General features: G+C 42.0%; 1 protein-coding gene across 1 annotated transcript in view; it reads left to right on the top strand.

The window, feature by feature from the left end:
* LOC118394672 (XK-related protein 4-like) overlaps positions 1-15606 on the top strand; it is a 93515-nt gene that overhangs the window by 1432 nt on the left and 76477 nt on the right. The gene's annotated exons all lie outside the window — the stretch shown is intronic.

Raw genomic sequence — 15606 nt, 5'->3', positions numbered from 1 at the left:
GTGTTCCTCATTACAGCTAGGCCTATTACACTGGGCCTATTATTTACAAACAAGAAACAGTCTGTGTAAAGAAACCACCAGTAACAAATCACATTGATCTCCCAAAATTAATAATATATCAAATATATATTTTAGACATTTGGGTTCTGAACATTGAGGTTGAGGGTACGCCGTGTGCTATATAATGTGTATGTGTCAAGTAGACCTCAACACATGAGGATTAGACATCACTACTGTTCCCCAACTGGTGGTGTAATTTGGTTTTCTGAGCAAAACTTATATGTATTATATATATATACTGTATATAACTGTTGAACGGTAGTATATATATATATATATATATATATATATATACACTACCGTTCAACAGTTTGGGGTCACTTAGAAATCTCCTTTATTTTTTGATTTTTGTCAATTTAAAATAACATAAAATTGATCAGAAATACAGTGTAGACATTGTTAATGATGTAAGTAACTATTGTAGCTGGAAACAGCTGACATTTTATGGAATATCTACAAGGCATTGAGAGGCCCATTATCAGCCTTCTAGGCAGAGTTGCAAAGACAAAGCCATATCTCAGACTGGCCCCCAAAAATACAAGATTAAGAGGGGCTAAGGAACACAGACACTGGACAGAGGAACTCCGACTAGAAGGCCAGCATTCCGGAGTCTGCTCTTCACTGTTGATGTTGAGACTGGTGTTTTGTGGGTACTATTTAATGAAGCTGCCAGTTGAGGACTTGTGAGGGCCTCTGTTTCCCAAACTAGACACTCTAATGTACTTCTCCTCTTTCTCAATTGTGCACCAGGGCCTCCCACTCTTTCTATTCTGGTTAGAGACAGTTTGCGCTGTTCTGTGAAGGGAGTAGTACACAACGTTGTATGAGATCTTCAGTTTCTTGGCAATTTCTCACATGGAATAGCCTTCATTTCTCAGAAAAATGTTCTCAGAGCTTTTTGTTAAAAATCGCACAACATTTCAGCGCCCTGCTACTCATGCCAGGACTATAGTATATGCATATGATTAGTATGTGTGAAAACACATAGAAAACACTCAGACGTTTCTAAAAACTGGTTAAATCACGGCTGTGACTATAACAGAACGTGCGTTTCATCGAAAAGTGCAGGAAAATCTGATCACTGAAAATTGAAAAATATATCCATGCGCCACTTCAACCAATTGTTAAAAGTGACCCACATTAAATGGGGCCGAGGTTGCAATACCTACAGCTTCGAACACGATGTCAACAGTCTTGTCATTTGCATAGGCTTTGTTTCTTGGTCAAACGAAGAAGAGACAGCCCATTTCTTCAGGTCTCCGACCGGATATTTTGGTTGAGATTTACCCGGACATTATTTCCAGACGTACAGTTATAGAATATACATCGCCTCGTGATCAATTTGATCGCTTATTAATGTTTACTAATACCTAAAGTTGCATTACAAAAGTATTTCGAAGTGTTTTGTGAAAGTTTATCGTCAACTTTTTTAATTTAAAAAAAGGACGTTACGTTATAAAACACTATTTTTTTCGTTGATCACACAGTCTTCATAGATCGATATCTAGGCTATATATGGACCGATTTAATCGAAAAAAATACCCAAAATTATGTTTATGGGACATCTAGGAGTGCCAAGAAAGAAGCTCGTCAAAGGTAATGAATGTTTTATATTTTATTTCTGCGTTTTGGGTAGCGCCGGCTACCGCAAAATCTGTCGTTTTAGATGAAGTTCCAGTACTTTTGGGTGCATGGTGTCAGATAATAGCTTCTCATGCTTTCGCCGAAAAGCATTTTACAAATCTGACTCGGTAGCTAGATTCACAACGAGTGTAGCTTTAATTCAGTACATTGTATGTGTATTTTAATGAAAGTTTGAGTTTTATCAAAAACTATACGTGGCGCACTTGAAATTTCCGCTGATTTCCGCTGACTTCCCTAACAAGTTTTAATTAGCACAACAACGGAAAAAAGTTTTCAGCTTTGCTAACATAATTGCAACACGGTTTTCTAATGATCAATTAGTCTTTTAAAATGATAAACTTGGATTAACTAACACAACGTGCTATTGGAACACAGGAGTGATGGTTGCTGATAATGGGCCTCTGTACACCTACGTAGATATTTAATTTAAAAACCTGCCGTTTTCAGCTACAATAGTCATTTACAACATTAACCATGTCTACACTGTATTTCTGATCAGTTTGATGTTATTTTAATGGACAAGAAATGTGCTTTTCTTTCAAAAACAAGGACATTTCTTTTAGTTTTAGTCAAATATTATATCTGTTTGTTCTTCTTGCAGTCAATTTGCAGTCTGCAAATTATTTGTAATTTTGTTCCGGCCCCTGATCATCCGCTCAATAAAGAAATTGGCCCGCGGCTAGATCTAGTTGATGATCCCTGCTGAAGAGACATTAAACCAGCACCTAGCGACCTCGTCAAGGGGTTCGAAGCTCTTGGCGTAATGTTTAAGGTTTTGACTTGACAGTCGCTGTCCCTGGGTTTGAGTCCCAGTTGGGGCTACCCACTGAATTCACTAAATTTGGTGTCAGAAGTGGGATGGCTCAAGGGCAGCCATTGGAGAGGCGTCTACACGTGAGAGGGACATGATATAGAGAAGCATTGGGACAGACACGCTCTCCCGAAGGAATGTATCATGTAGCGATCTTAACCCAACACCTAGCAGCCCTGTCAAGAGTTTTTGATCTCTTGGCATAACAGTTGGGTTTTGGCTTGACAGTCACAGGACCCAGGTTCGAGTCCCGGTTGGGGCTCCCCCTGAATTTGCTACAATACACACTCTTTGCAAAGAGCACATAATGTCAGAATAAATGTATTGTCATGAAAATGTACCCACATTAAATTCAAGTTCAATACCTAAATAGAAACTTATACTGATGTAGTGGTGATATTGAATAAAACTACATTGTAAATCTATTATTCATGAGATTGAGCTTTAACTTTGAAATGCCCTTCATTAAATAGAGGGGGCGTAACACGCTATTAGTGGATATTGCTTCCATTGTCAATGCAATTTCTCCCTGGTGGCATTCTATTTTGTGCATCCATTGTGTTCCAGTCACACACAGCTTACAGTAGGCCACATGTTATCTGCTATCTGGGCCAATTTAATTGTGTGTGTGTGTGTGCGTGTGTGTGTGGTGTGTTTGTGCTTGCAATGCCAGGGTTTTGTGTACTTGCAACGCCAGAGTCAGTTACTTGTTACTCCAAGGGCCAGCCGTGCTGCCCTGTTCTGAGCCAATTGCAATTTTCCTAAGTCCCTCTTTGTGGCACCTGACCACATGACTGAACAGTAGTCCCAGGTGTGACATAACTAGGGCCTGGAGGACCTGCCTTGTTGATAGTGCTGTTAAGAAGATAGAGCAACACTTTATTATGGAAAAATTTCTCCCCATCTTAGCTATTGGTGAATCAACATGTTTTGACCTTGATAGTTTAAAATCCAGGGTTACTCCAATCAGTTTATTCACCTGAACTTGCTCAATTTCCACATTAAATATTTTAAAGATTTAGTTGAGGTTTAATTAAATGATTTGTCCCAAATACAATGTTTTTAAAAAAATAAATAATTTAGGACTAACTTATTCCTTGCAACCCATTCTGAAACAAACTACACCTCTTTAAGTGTTGCAGTCATTTCAGTCACTGTAGTAGCTGACGTGTATAGTGTTAAGTCATCTGCATACATAGACACACTGGCTTTACTCACTGGCTCACTGGCCTAGACAGCTGCCCTGGGGAATTCCTGATTCTACCTGGATTATGTTGGAGAGGCTTCCATTAAAGAACACCATCTGTGTTCTGTTAGACAGGTAACTCTTTATTCACAATATAGCAGGTGGTGTAAAGCCATTACACATACGTTTTCCAGCAGCAGACTATGATCAATAATGTCAAAATCTGCACAGAAGTCTAACAAAACAGCCCCCACAATCTATTTATCATCAATTTATCTCAGCCAATCATCAGTCATTTGTGTAAGTGCTGTGCTTGTTGAATGACCTTCCCTATAAGCGTGCTGAAAGTCTGTTATCAATTTGTTTACTGTAAAATAGCATTGTATCTGGTCAAACACAATTTTTCCCCAAAACTTTCCTAAGGGTTGGTAACAGGCTAATTGGTTGGTTATTTGAGCCAGTAAAGGAGGCTTTACTATTCTTAGGTAGCGGAATTACTTTTGCTTCCCTACAGGCCTGAGGTCACACACTTCTAGTAAGCTTAAATTGAAGCTATTGCAAATAGGAGTTGTAATATCATCTGCTATTATCCTCAGTAATTTTTCAACTAAGTTGTCAGACCCCGGTAGCTTGTCATTGTTGATAGACAACAATCATTTTTTCACCTCTGCCACACTCACTTTATGGAATTCAAAATTACAATGCTTGTCTTTCATTATTTGGTCAGATATACTTGGATGTGTAGTGTCAGTGTTTGTTGCTGGTATGTCAAGCCTAAATTTGCTAATCTTGCCAATGAAAAAATCCTTCAAGTAGTTGGCAATATCAGTCGGTTTTGTGATAAATGAGCCATCTGATTCAATGAATGATGGGGCTGAGTTTGCCTTTTTTCCCAAAATGTCATTTAGGGCGCTGCAAAGCTTTTTACTATCATTCTTTATGTTATTTATCTTAGTTTCGAATAGTCACATGATTTCTCAATTTGCAGTATGTTTGCCAATCAGTTGTGCAGCCAGACTTATTTGCCATTCCTTTTGCCTCATCCCTCTCAACCATACTTTTTTTCAATTCCTCATCAATCCACAGGGATTGAACAGTTTTTACAGTAATTTTCTTAATGGACACAGGTTATTAGTAACTGGGATGAGTAATTTAAAAAATGTGTCAAGTGCAGTGTCTGTTTGCTCCTCATTACACACTACGGACCAACAAATATTCTTTACATCAGCAACCTAGGAATCACTACAAAATGTATTGTATGACCTCTTCTACACTATATTAGGTCTAGCCTTTGGAACTTTGGTTTTCCTAGATATGGCTACTATATTGTGATCACTACATCCGATGGATCGGAATACTGCTTTCAAGCTAATTTTTGCAGCATTAGTAAAAATGTGATCAATACTTCCCTGTGCTGTTTGTAAGTTCCCTGGTAGGTTGACTGATAACCTGAACCAGGTTGCAGAAACTGGTTACAGTTTGAAACTTTTTCTTTAGTGGGCATCTTGATGAAAGCTAGTCAATATTTAAATCACCCAGAAAATATACTACTCTGTTGATATCACATACATTATCAAGCATTTAATACTGACTGTTAGCACTTGGTAGTCTATAGCAGCTTTCAGCAAAAACGGGCTTTAGGTGAGGCAGATGAACCTGTAGCCATATTACTTCAACACTATTTAACATGAGATCCTTACATGAATGTGGTTCTGAATATAAACAGCAACAACTCCACCATTGGCATTTCTGTCTTTTCTGTTAACTTTGTATTTCTACCACTGTATCATCAAAGGTATTATCTTAGTGAGTTTCAGAGATAGTCAGAATATGAATGTCATCTGTTACTAGCAAGTTACTTATTTAATGAACCTTGTTTCTTAACCTACATATGTTAACATGGGCTATTTTGAGCACTTTTCTGGGATGCTTGGTTGTTTTCATTGCTTTACTGGGAAGCTTAGCAGCAGTAGATATTCTCCAGAAGGCGAGGTCAGTACAGGTGCATCAAAGCTGGGACCGAGAGACTGAAAAACAGCTTCTATCTCAAGGCCATCAGACTGTTAAACAGCCACCACTAACATTGAGTGGCCGCTGCCAACACACTGTCATTGACACTGACTCAACTCCAGCCACTTTAATTATGGGAATTGATGGGAATGATGTAAATATATCACTAGCCACTTTAAACAATGCTACCTTATATAATGTTACTTACCCTACATTATTAATCTCATATGAATACGTATATACTGTACTCTATATCATCGACTGCATCCTTATGTAATACATGTATCACTAGCCACTTTAACTATGCCACTTTGTTTACTTTGTCTACATACTCATCTCATATGTATATACTGTACTCGATACCATCTACTGTATGCTGCTCTGTACCATCACTCATTCATATATCCTTATGTACATATTCTTTATCCCCTTACACTGTGTATAAGACAGTAGTTTAGGAATTGTTAGTTAGATTACTTGTTGGTTATTACTGCATTGTCGGAACTAGAAGCACAAGCATTTCGCTACACTCGCATTAACATCTGCTAACCATGTGTATGTGACAAATAAAATTTGATTTGATTAATGTTATTTATGTTAGTGCAGGGTGAGCTGCACACAGTGGACTCCCTACAAGGGCACACCGCCTCAGTGCTAACAGCATATATCTGGTTCATAGGCACATGATTGCTGTATACAATAGCTGTAGGATCAGCAGATGCATTCAGGGCAGTTAGAGGGACACCAATTAGGTTACTTACATTGTCTACCAACGCCCCTGGTATAATGTACATTTACTAAGGCATTATGACATCTTAGCGACACAATGGTAGGGATTAACTTAGCTGGGCTTACTAATTCAGAATGCTCACGAGCAGGCGGCTATTACAGCCGATTGGCTTGTGGCGGCCGAGTTGAGGGGGCAAGCAGTGTTACACACATCCATGCCACTATCCTGTATTCAGTCTCTAGGCTTCATAAGATACCAGAAAAAGAGCTGTCTGACTCCATCTCAGTGCATTCCATTTCTGGACCTCGAGCTAGACTCACTCGCGTATCACACGTTTCTATCCCCATGGGGTATGTCCGGGTTCCGGCTCTGCTTCCAAGTTCCGTCTGGGTCACAGAGTGTGTTTTCAACAATGCCTATGCCAACTGGGGAGGATGGCTTCTATGATGGAAGCTGTTATGGTGGGGCTATTGTTGATACGACCCAGCTGCACCCCTGGGTGCATCTCGCAGCCTAAGCTGGTCGCTTCGGGTGTCCCTGTCAGGCCCACGGGCCATGGCCCATTGGTGGGACCCTCTGCTATTTTAAGGGGGCTCCCAGGGGCTGAGTTGTATCCACAAGGTGATCACGACAGACACGTCCCGTTGAGGGTGGGGCGCACTGTACGATGGCAACTCAATTGGGGGGGTATGGACACTGGTGCAGAGTGCAATGCATATTAATTACCCAGAGCTCTTAAAATTGTCAGAGACTCCAGTCACCCAAGTCATAGACTGTCTTCTCTGCTATCGCACGGCAAGTGGTACCGGTGCTGTTTATTATCGCTGTTTATTATCTATGCATAGTCACTTCACACCTACCTTCATAAACAAATTTCCTCAACAAACCTGTACCCCCGCACATTGAGTTGGTACTTGTACCCCCTGTATATAACCTCATTATTGTTGTTTTATTGTGTTACTTTTTATTATTTTGTACTTTAAATATTTTCTTAACTTTTCTTGAACGGCATTGTTGGTTAAGGGCTTGTAACTAAGCATTGTATGTAAGGTCTACACTTGTTGTATTTTGCGCATGTGACAAATAAAGTTTGATTTGATTTGTATCTGGCACTTGGCACTTCACCATGCTTTTGTTGGGCTGACTTGTGCTGGTAAGAACCGATAGTATGTCAGTAGTTGCGTGCATCAACATAACTTTGGCTCATGAGCAGTGAGCATTATACCAGCAACAGTGAGTGAAAACCTTTGACCTCTGTCATTGCCAACAAAGGGTATACAGTGGGGCAAACAAGTATTTAGTCAGCCACCAATTGTGCAAGTTCTCCCACTTAAAAAGATGAGAGAGGCCTGTAATTTTCATCATAGGTACACTTCAACTACAAATCAAATCAAATCTAATTGTATTTGTCACATACACATGGTTAGCAGATGTTAATGCGAGTGTAGCGAAATGCTTGTGCTTCTAGTTCCGACAATGCAGTGATAACCAACAAGTAATCTAACTAACAATTCCAAAACTACTGTCTTATACACAGTGTAAGGGGATAAAGAATATGTACATAAGGATATATGAATGAGTGATGGTACAGAGCAGCATACAGTAGATGGTATCGAGTACAGTATATACATATGAGATGAGTATGTAGACAAAGTAAACAAAGTGGCATAGTTAAAGTGGCTAGTGATACATGTATTACATAAGGATGCAGTCGATGATGTAGAGTACAGTATATACGTATGCATATGAGATTAATAATGTAGGGTAAGTAACATTATATAAGGTAGCATTGTTTAAAGTGGCTAGTGATATATTTACATCATTTCCCATCAATCCCATTATTAAAGTGGCTGGAGTTGGGTCAGTGTCAATGACAGTGTGTTGGCAGCAGCCACTCAATGTTAGTGGTGGCTGTTTAACAGTCTGATGGCCTTGAGATAGAAGCTGTTATTCAGTCTCTCGGTCCCAGCTTTGATGCACCTGTACTGACCTCGCCTTCTGGATGATAGCGGGGTGAACAGGCAGTGGTTTGGGTGGTTGATGTCCTTGATGATCTTTATGGCCTTCCTGTAACATCGGGTGGTGTAGGTGTCCTGGAGGGCAGGTAGTTTGCCCCGGTGATGCGTTGTGCAGACCTCACTACCCTCTGGAGAGCCTTACGGTTGAGGGCGGAGCAGTTGCCGTACCAGGCGGTGATACAGCCCGCCAGGATGCTCTCGATTGTGCATCTGTAGAAGTTTGTGATTGCTTTTGGTGACAAGCCGAATTTCTTCAGCCTCCTGAGGTTGAAGAGGCGCTGCTGCGCCTTCTTCACGACGCTGTCAGTGTGAGTGGACCAATTCAGTTTGTCTGTGATGTGTATGCCGAGGAACTTATAACTTGCTACCCTCTCCACTACTGTTCCATCGATGTGGATAGGGGTGTTCCCTCTGCTGTTTCCTGAAGTCCACAATCATCTCCTTAGTTTTGTTGACGTTGAGTGTGAGGTTATTTTCCTGACACCACACTCCGAGGGCCCTCACCTCCTCCCTGTAGGCCGTCTCGTCGTTGTTGGTAATCAAGCCTACCACTGTTGTGTCGTCCGCAAACTTGATGATTGAGTTGGAGGTGTGCGTGGCCACGCAGTCGTGGGTAAACAGGGAGTACAGGAGAGGGCTCAGAACGCACCCTTGTGGGGCCCCCGTGTTGAGGATCAGCGGGGAGGAGATGTTGTTGCCTACTCTCACCACCTGGGGGCGGCCCGTCAGGAAGTCCAGTACCCAGTTGCACAGGGCGGGGTCGAGACCCAGGGTCTCGAGCTTGATGACGAGCTTTGAGGGTACTATGGTGTTGAATGCCGAGCTGTAGTCGATGAACAGCATTCTCACATAGGTATTCCTCTTGTCCAGGTGGGTTAGGGCAGTGTGCAGTGTGGTTGAGATTGCATCGTCTGTGGACCTATTTGGGCGGTAAGCAAATTGGAGTGGGTCTAGGGTGTCAGGTAGGGTGGAGGTGATATGGTCCTTGACTAGTCTCTCAAAGCACTTGATGACGGAAGTGAGTGCCACGGGGCGGTAGTCGTTTAGCTCAGTTACCTTAGCTTTCTTGGGAACAGGAACAATGGTGGCCCTCTTGAAGCATGTGGGAACAGCAGACTGGTATAGGGATTGATTGAATATGTCCGTAAACACACCGGCCAGCTGGTCTGCGCATGCTCTGAGGGCGCGGCTGGGGATGCCGTCTGGGCCTGCAGCCTTGCGAGGGTTAACACGTTTAAATGTCTTACTCACCTCGGCTGCAGTGAAGGAGAGACCGCATGTTTTCGTTGCAGGCCTTGTCAGTGGCACTGTATTGTCCTCAAAGCGGGCAAAAAAGTTATTTAGTCTGCCTGGGAGCAAGACATCCTGGTCCGTGACTGGGCTGGGTTTCTTCTTGTAGTCCGTGATTGACTGTAGACCCTGCCACATGCCTCTTGTGTCTGAGCCATTGAATTGAGATTCTACTTTGTCTCTGTACTGACGCTTAGCTTGTTTAATAGCCTTGCGGAGGGAATAGCTGCATTGTTTATATTCGGACATGTTACCAGACACCTTGCCCTGATTAAAAGCAGTGGTTCGCGCTTTCAGTTTCACGCGAATGCTGCCATCAATCCACGGTTTCTGGTTAGGGAATGTTTTTATCGTTGCTATGGGAACGATATCTTCGACGCACGTTCTAATGAACTCGCACACCGAATCAGCGTATTCGTCAATATTTTTATCTGACGCAATACGAAACATGTCCCAGTCCACGTGATGGAAGCAGTCTTGGAGTGTGGAGTCAGCTTGGTCGGACCAGCGTTGGACAGACCTCAGCGTGGGAGCCTCTTGTTTTAGTTTCTGCCTGTAGGCAGGGATCAGCAAAATGGAGTTGTGGTCAGCTTTTCCGAAAGGGGGCGGGGCAGGGCCTTATATGCGTCGCGGAAGTTAGAGTAACAATGATCCAAGGTTTTACCACCCCTGGTTGCGCAATCGATATGCTGATAAAATTTAGGGAGTCTTGTTTTCAGATTAGCTTTGTTAAAATCCCCAGCTACAATGAATGCAGCCTCCGGATAAATGGTTTCCAGTTTACAAAGAGTTAAATAAAGTTTGTTCAGAGCCATCGATGTGTCTGCTTGGGGGGGGATATATACGGCTGTGATTATAATCGAAGAGAATTCTCTTGGAAGATAATGCGGTCTACATTTGATTGTGAGGAATTCTAAATCAGGTGAACAGAAGGATTTGAGTTCCTGTATGTTTCCTTCATCACACCATGTCTCGTTAGTCATGAGGCATACGCCCCCGCCACTCTTCTTACCAGAAAGATGTTTGTTTCAGTCGGCGCGATGCGTGGAGAAACCCGTTGGCTGCACCGCATCGGATAGCGTCTCTCCAGTGAGCCATGTTTCGGTGAAGCAGAGGACGTTACATTTCGTCAACCTTGTTGTCAAGAGACTGGACATTGGCAAGAAGAATGCTGGGGAGTGGTGCGCGATGTGCCCTTTTTCGGAGTCTGACCAGAATACCGCCTCGTTTCCCTCTTTTTCGGAGTCGTTTTCTTGGGTCACTGCATGCGATCCATTCCGTTGTCCTGTTTGTAAGGCAGAACACAGGATCCGCGTCGCGGAAAACATATCCTTGGTCGTACTGATGGTCAGTTGACCCTGATCTTATATTCAGTAGTTCTTCTCGACTGTATGTAATGAAACCTAAGATGACCTGGGGTACTAATGTAAGAAATAACACGTAAAAAAACAAAAAACTGAATAGTTTCCTAGGAACGTGAAGCGAGGCGGCCATCTCTGTCGGCGCCGGAAGTTTGTCAACAACAGACAAAATGAGGGAAAAAAATCCAGAAAATCACATTGTAGGATTTTTAATTAATTTATTTGCAAATTATGGTGGAAAATAAGTATTTGGTCAATAACAAAAGTTTATCTCAATACTTTGTTATATACCCTTTGTTGGCAATGACAGAGGTCAAACGTTTTCTGTAAGTCTTCACAAGGTTTTCACACACTGTTGCTGGTATTTTGGCCCATTCCTCCATGCAGATATCCTCTAGAGCAGTGATGTTTTGGGGCTGTTGCTGGGCAACATGGACTTTCAACTCCCTCCAAAGATTTTCTATGGGGTTGAGATCTGGAGACTGGCTAGGCCACTCCAGGACCTTGAAATGCTTCTTACGAAGCTACTCCTTCGTTGCCCGGGCGGTGTGTTTGGTCTCATTGTCATGCTAAAAGACCCAGCCACGTTTCATCTTCAATGCCCTTGCTGATGGAAGGAGGTTTTCACTCAAAATCTCACGATACATGGCCCCATTCATTCTTTCCTTTACATGGATCAGTCGTCCTGGTCCCTTTGCAGAAAAACAGCCCCAAAGCATGATGTTTCCACCCCCATGCTTCACAGTAGGTATGGTGTTCTTTGGATGCAACTCAGCATTCTTTGTCCTTCAAACACGACGAGTTGAGTTTTTACCAAAAAGTTATATTTTGGTTTCATCTGACCATATGACATTCTCCCAATCTTCTTCTGGATCATCGAAATGCTCTCGAGCAAACTTCAGACGGGCCTGGACATGTACTGGCTTTAGCAGGGGGACACGTTTGAGTCCTTGGCGGCGTAGTGTGTTACTGACGGTAGACTTTGTTACTTTGGTCCCAGCTCTCTGCAGGTCATTCACTAGGTCCCCCCGTGATGTTCTGGGATTTTTGCTCACCGTTCTTGTGATCATTTTGACCCCACAGGGTGAGATCTTGCGTGGAGCCCCAGATCGAGGGAGATTATCAGTGGTCTTGTATGTCTTCCATTTCCTAATAATTGCTCCCACAGTTGATTTCTTCAAACCAAGCTGCTTACCTATTGCAGATTCAGTCTTTCCAGCCTGGTGCAGGTCTACAATTTTGTTTCTGGTGTCCTTTGACGGCTCTTTGGTCTTGGCCATAGTGGAGTTTGGAGTGTGACTGTTTGAGGTTGTGGACAGGTGTCTTTTATACTGATAACAAGTTCAAACAGGTGCCATTAATTCAGGTAACACGTTTTCTACAATGTAGAAAATAGTTTAAACAAATAAAGAAACCCGTGGATAAGTAGGTGTGTCGAAACTTTTGACTGGTACCATATGTATGCAATCTCGTTTACACTTATTTCACTCATGTAATATAATATTGCTTTTCTGTAAGGGTTGTCGTTTTCAATTGCACCTGTGTTGTTTATAATATGGCTGTCAAAACCTCTCCATACAGTATGCCAGATGTGTATACATCACATCTTTGGATTGACACATATCTCATTATAGGGTTTGCAAATGAGCAGCCTGGAATCGACCCCACAGTGTTGACCTTGCATTCTAGACCAGGTGTTGCATACATCTCAATGAAGAAGAAAGTATTTGCACAACCACAACCATGAATGCACAGCAGCTGGGCTCATAATTGTAATTCGTACTCCTAACGAACACTGACTAAGAGTGTGCACTTAGTGAATTACCTCACACGCCATCAATTATGGTTCTTCATGAATGCCATAGTGTATTAGTTAAATGAATGGTACTCACATATAACAAATACACTCACCGGACAGTTTATTAGGTACACCACCCCATTCCCCAATCTCTACTCGGTAAAGCCCCGCCTTATCTCAGCTCACTGGTCACCATAGCAGCACCCACTCGTAGCACGCGCTCCAGCAGGTATATTTCACTGGTCACCCCCAAAGCCAATTCCTCCTTTGGTCGTCTTTCCTTCCAGTTCTCTGCTGCCCATAACTAGAACGAATTGCAAAAATCTCTAAAGCTGGAGACTCACGTCTCCCTCACTAGCTTTAAGCACCAGCTGTCAGAGCAGTTTACAGATCACTGCACCTGTACATAGCCCATCTGTAAACAGCCCATCTATCTACCTACCTCATCCCCATACTGGTATTTATTTATTTATTTAGCTCCTTTGCACCCCAGTATCTCTACCTGCACATTCATCTTCTGCCGATCTACCATTCTATATTGTAATTACTTTCGCCACCATGGCCTATTTATTTCCTTAACTTACCTCATTTGCACTCACTGTATATATACTTTTTGTTTTCATTTGGTTCTACTGTATTATTGACTGTATGTTTTATTTATTCCATGTGTAACTCTGTGTTGTTGTATTTGTTGGATTGCTACGCTTTATCTTGGCCAGGTCGCAGTTGCAAATGAGAACTTGTTCTCAACTAGCCTACCTGGTTAAATAACGGTGAAATAAATAATAAATAAATAAATACATTCACGAAAATGGATTGCGCCAACAGACAGTGAGTCACGTGGCCGTGGCTTGCTGTATAAATCAGGAATCAAAGCATTCAGTTACTGTTTGATTGACTGTTTAGAATGGGAAGAACCGAGAATGTTTAGAACCTGTGACTTATGCTACTTTGAGCGTGTTACGATGATGAGTGCCAGGCTCGCCAGATTCAGTATCTCAGAAACGGCCACCCTCCTGGGCTTTTCACGCACGACAGTGTCTTGTTGATGAGAAAGACTTGAAGGAGAATGGCAAGAATCGTGCGAGCTAACAGGCAGGCCATAACTAGACAAATAACTGCGCAGTACAACAGTGTTATGCAAAACGGCATCTCGGAACGAACAACTGGTCGATCCTTGTCACGGATCGGCTGTTGCAACAGACGACCAATCTGGGTGCCACTGCTCTCAGCTAAAAACAAGAAGAAGAGGCTAGTTTGAGGTCCAGTTTGAGTGTTTGTTGCAGCTGCAGCGACCCAGGGATGTGTGTGCTTTGGGGACCTTTAACAGAATGTGACTGGCAGGACGGGTGTTGTATGTGGAGGATGAGGGCTGCAGTAGGTATCTCAGATGGGGGGGCCTCAAAGGGTTTTTATAAATAAGCATCAACCTGTGGGTCTTGCAACGGGTATACAGAGATTACCAGTGCATTGGTGGCAAATCTGATGGCCGAATAGTAAAGACCATCGAGCCGCTCGAGAGCACCCTTAGCGAACAGCTGGTCGATCTATAAATTACATATCCATAATCTAGCATGTTCATCTGAATCAGGGTTAGTTTGGCAGCTGTGGTGAAAGAGGTCTAGATTTTACCTTAGCCTGAAGATTTTATATGTCTATTATTACTAGATAGCTACCGTAGTTGCCATGGTAACCAAACAAAACAACTTGTTAGTATAGCTAACCAAACCATCAGTTCTAGCTTGGTATTATGAAAATCAAATTCAACAATACCAATAATATTTTCAATTCGATTTTTGCTTTCAAAAGCCACTCAAACATAGAACATATAAGTATGAACTATAGCCATTGAATTCTACCATGCAAATATTCTGTGTGTTATTTAAGCAATAAGGCTCAAGGAGGTGTTGTATATGGCCAATATACCACGGTTAAGAGCTGTTCTTGTGCACGACGCAACACTGAGTTCCTGGACACAGCCCTTAGCCATGGTATATTGGTCATTATACCACAAACCCTCGAGGTGCCTTATTGCTATTATAAACTGGTCACCAATGTAATTAGAGAAGTAAAAATAAATGTTTTGTCATACCTGTGGTATATGATCTGATGTACCATGGCTGTCAGCCAATCAGCATTCAGGGCTCGACCCACCCAGTTTATAAAGGGAAATAATGCACACTCTAGAATGCCTGTCAAACCAATCAGAAATGAGTATTCAACAATGCCATGGTATAATAGTGTTAATTAGTTGTATAGCTTAACTAGCCCATGACCAGGCTTCTGCTATACATATGCTGTGACTTCAAAAATTATGTATACCCCTTCACTTATTCTACATTTTGTTGTGTTAAAGCCTGAATACAAAATGTTTTAAAATATTTTTTTCTCTCACCAGTCTACACACTATACCCCATAATGACAATGTGAAAACAACATGTTTTTAGAAATGTTGGCAAATATCTCACTCCTCATTACTTTGTAGATGCATTTCTTGGCCACGATTAGAACAGTTTTTTGGGGGTAAGCCTTTGCACACTTGGATTGTACAATATTTGCTCATTATTCTTTTTCAATGCTTCAAGCTCTGATAGATTTTCAAGCTGATTTAAGTCAAACCTGTAACTAGGCCGTTGAGTGTCATCTTGGTAAGCCACTCCAGTATAGATCTGTGTTTTAGGTTACTGTCCTGCTGAAA

The sequence above is a fragment of the Oncorhynchus keta genome, chromosome 15 (assembly GCF_023373465.1).
Source record: "Oncorhynchus keta strain PuntledgeMale-10-30-2019 chromosome 15, Oket_V2, whole genome shotgun sequence".
Taxonomy (NCBI): Eukaryota; Metazoa; Chordata; class Actinopteri; order Salmoniformes; family Salmonidae; genus Oncorhynchus; species Oncorhynchus keta.
This window is presented reverse-complemented; position numbering and strand designations above follow the sequence as displayed.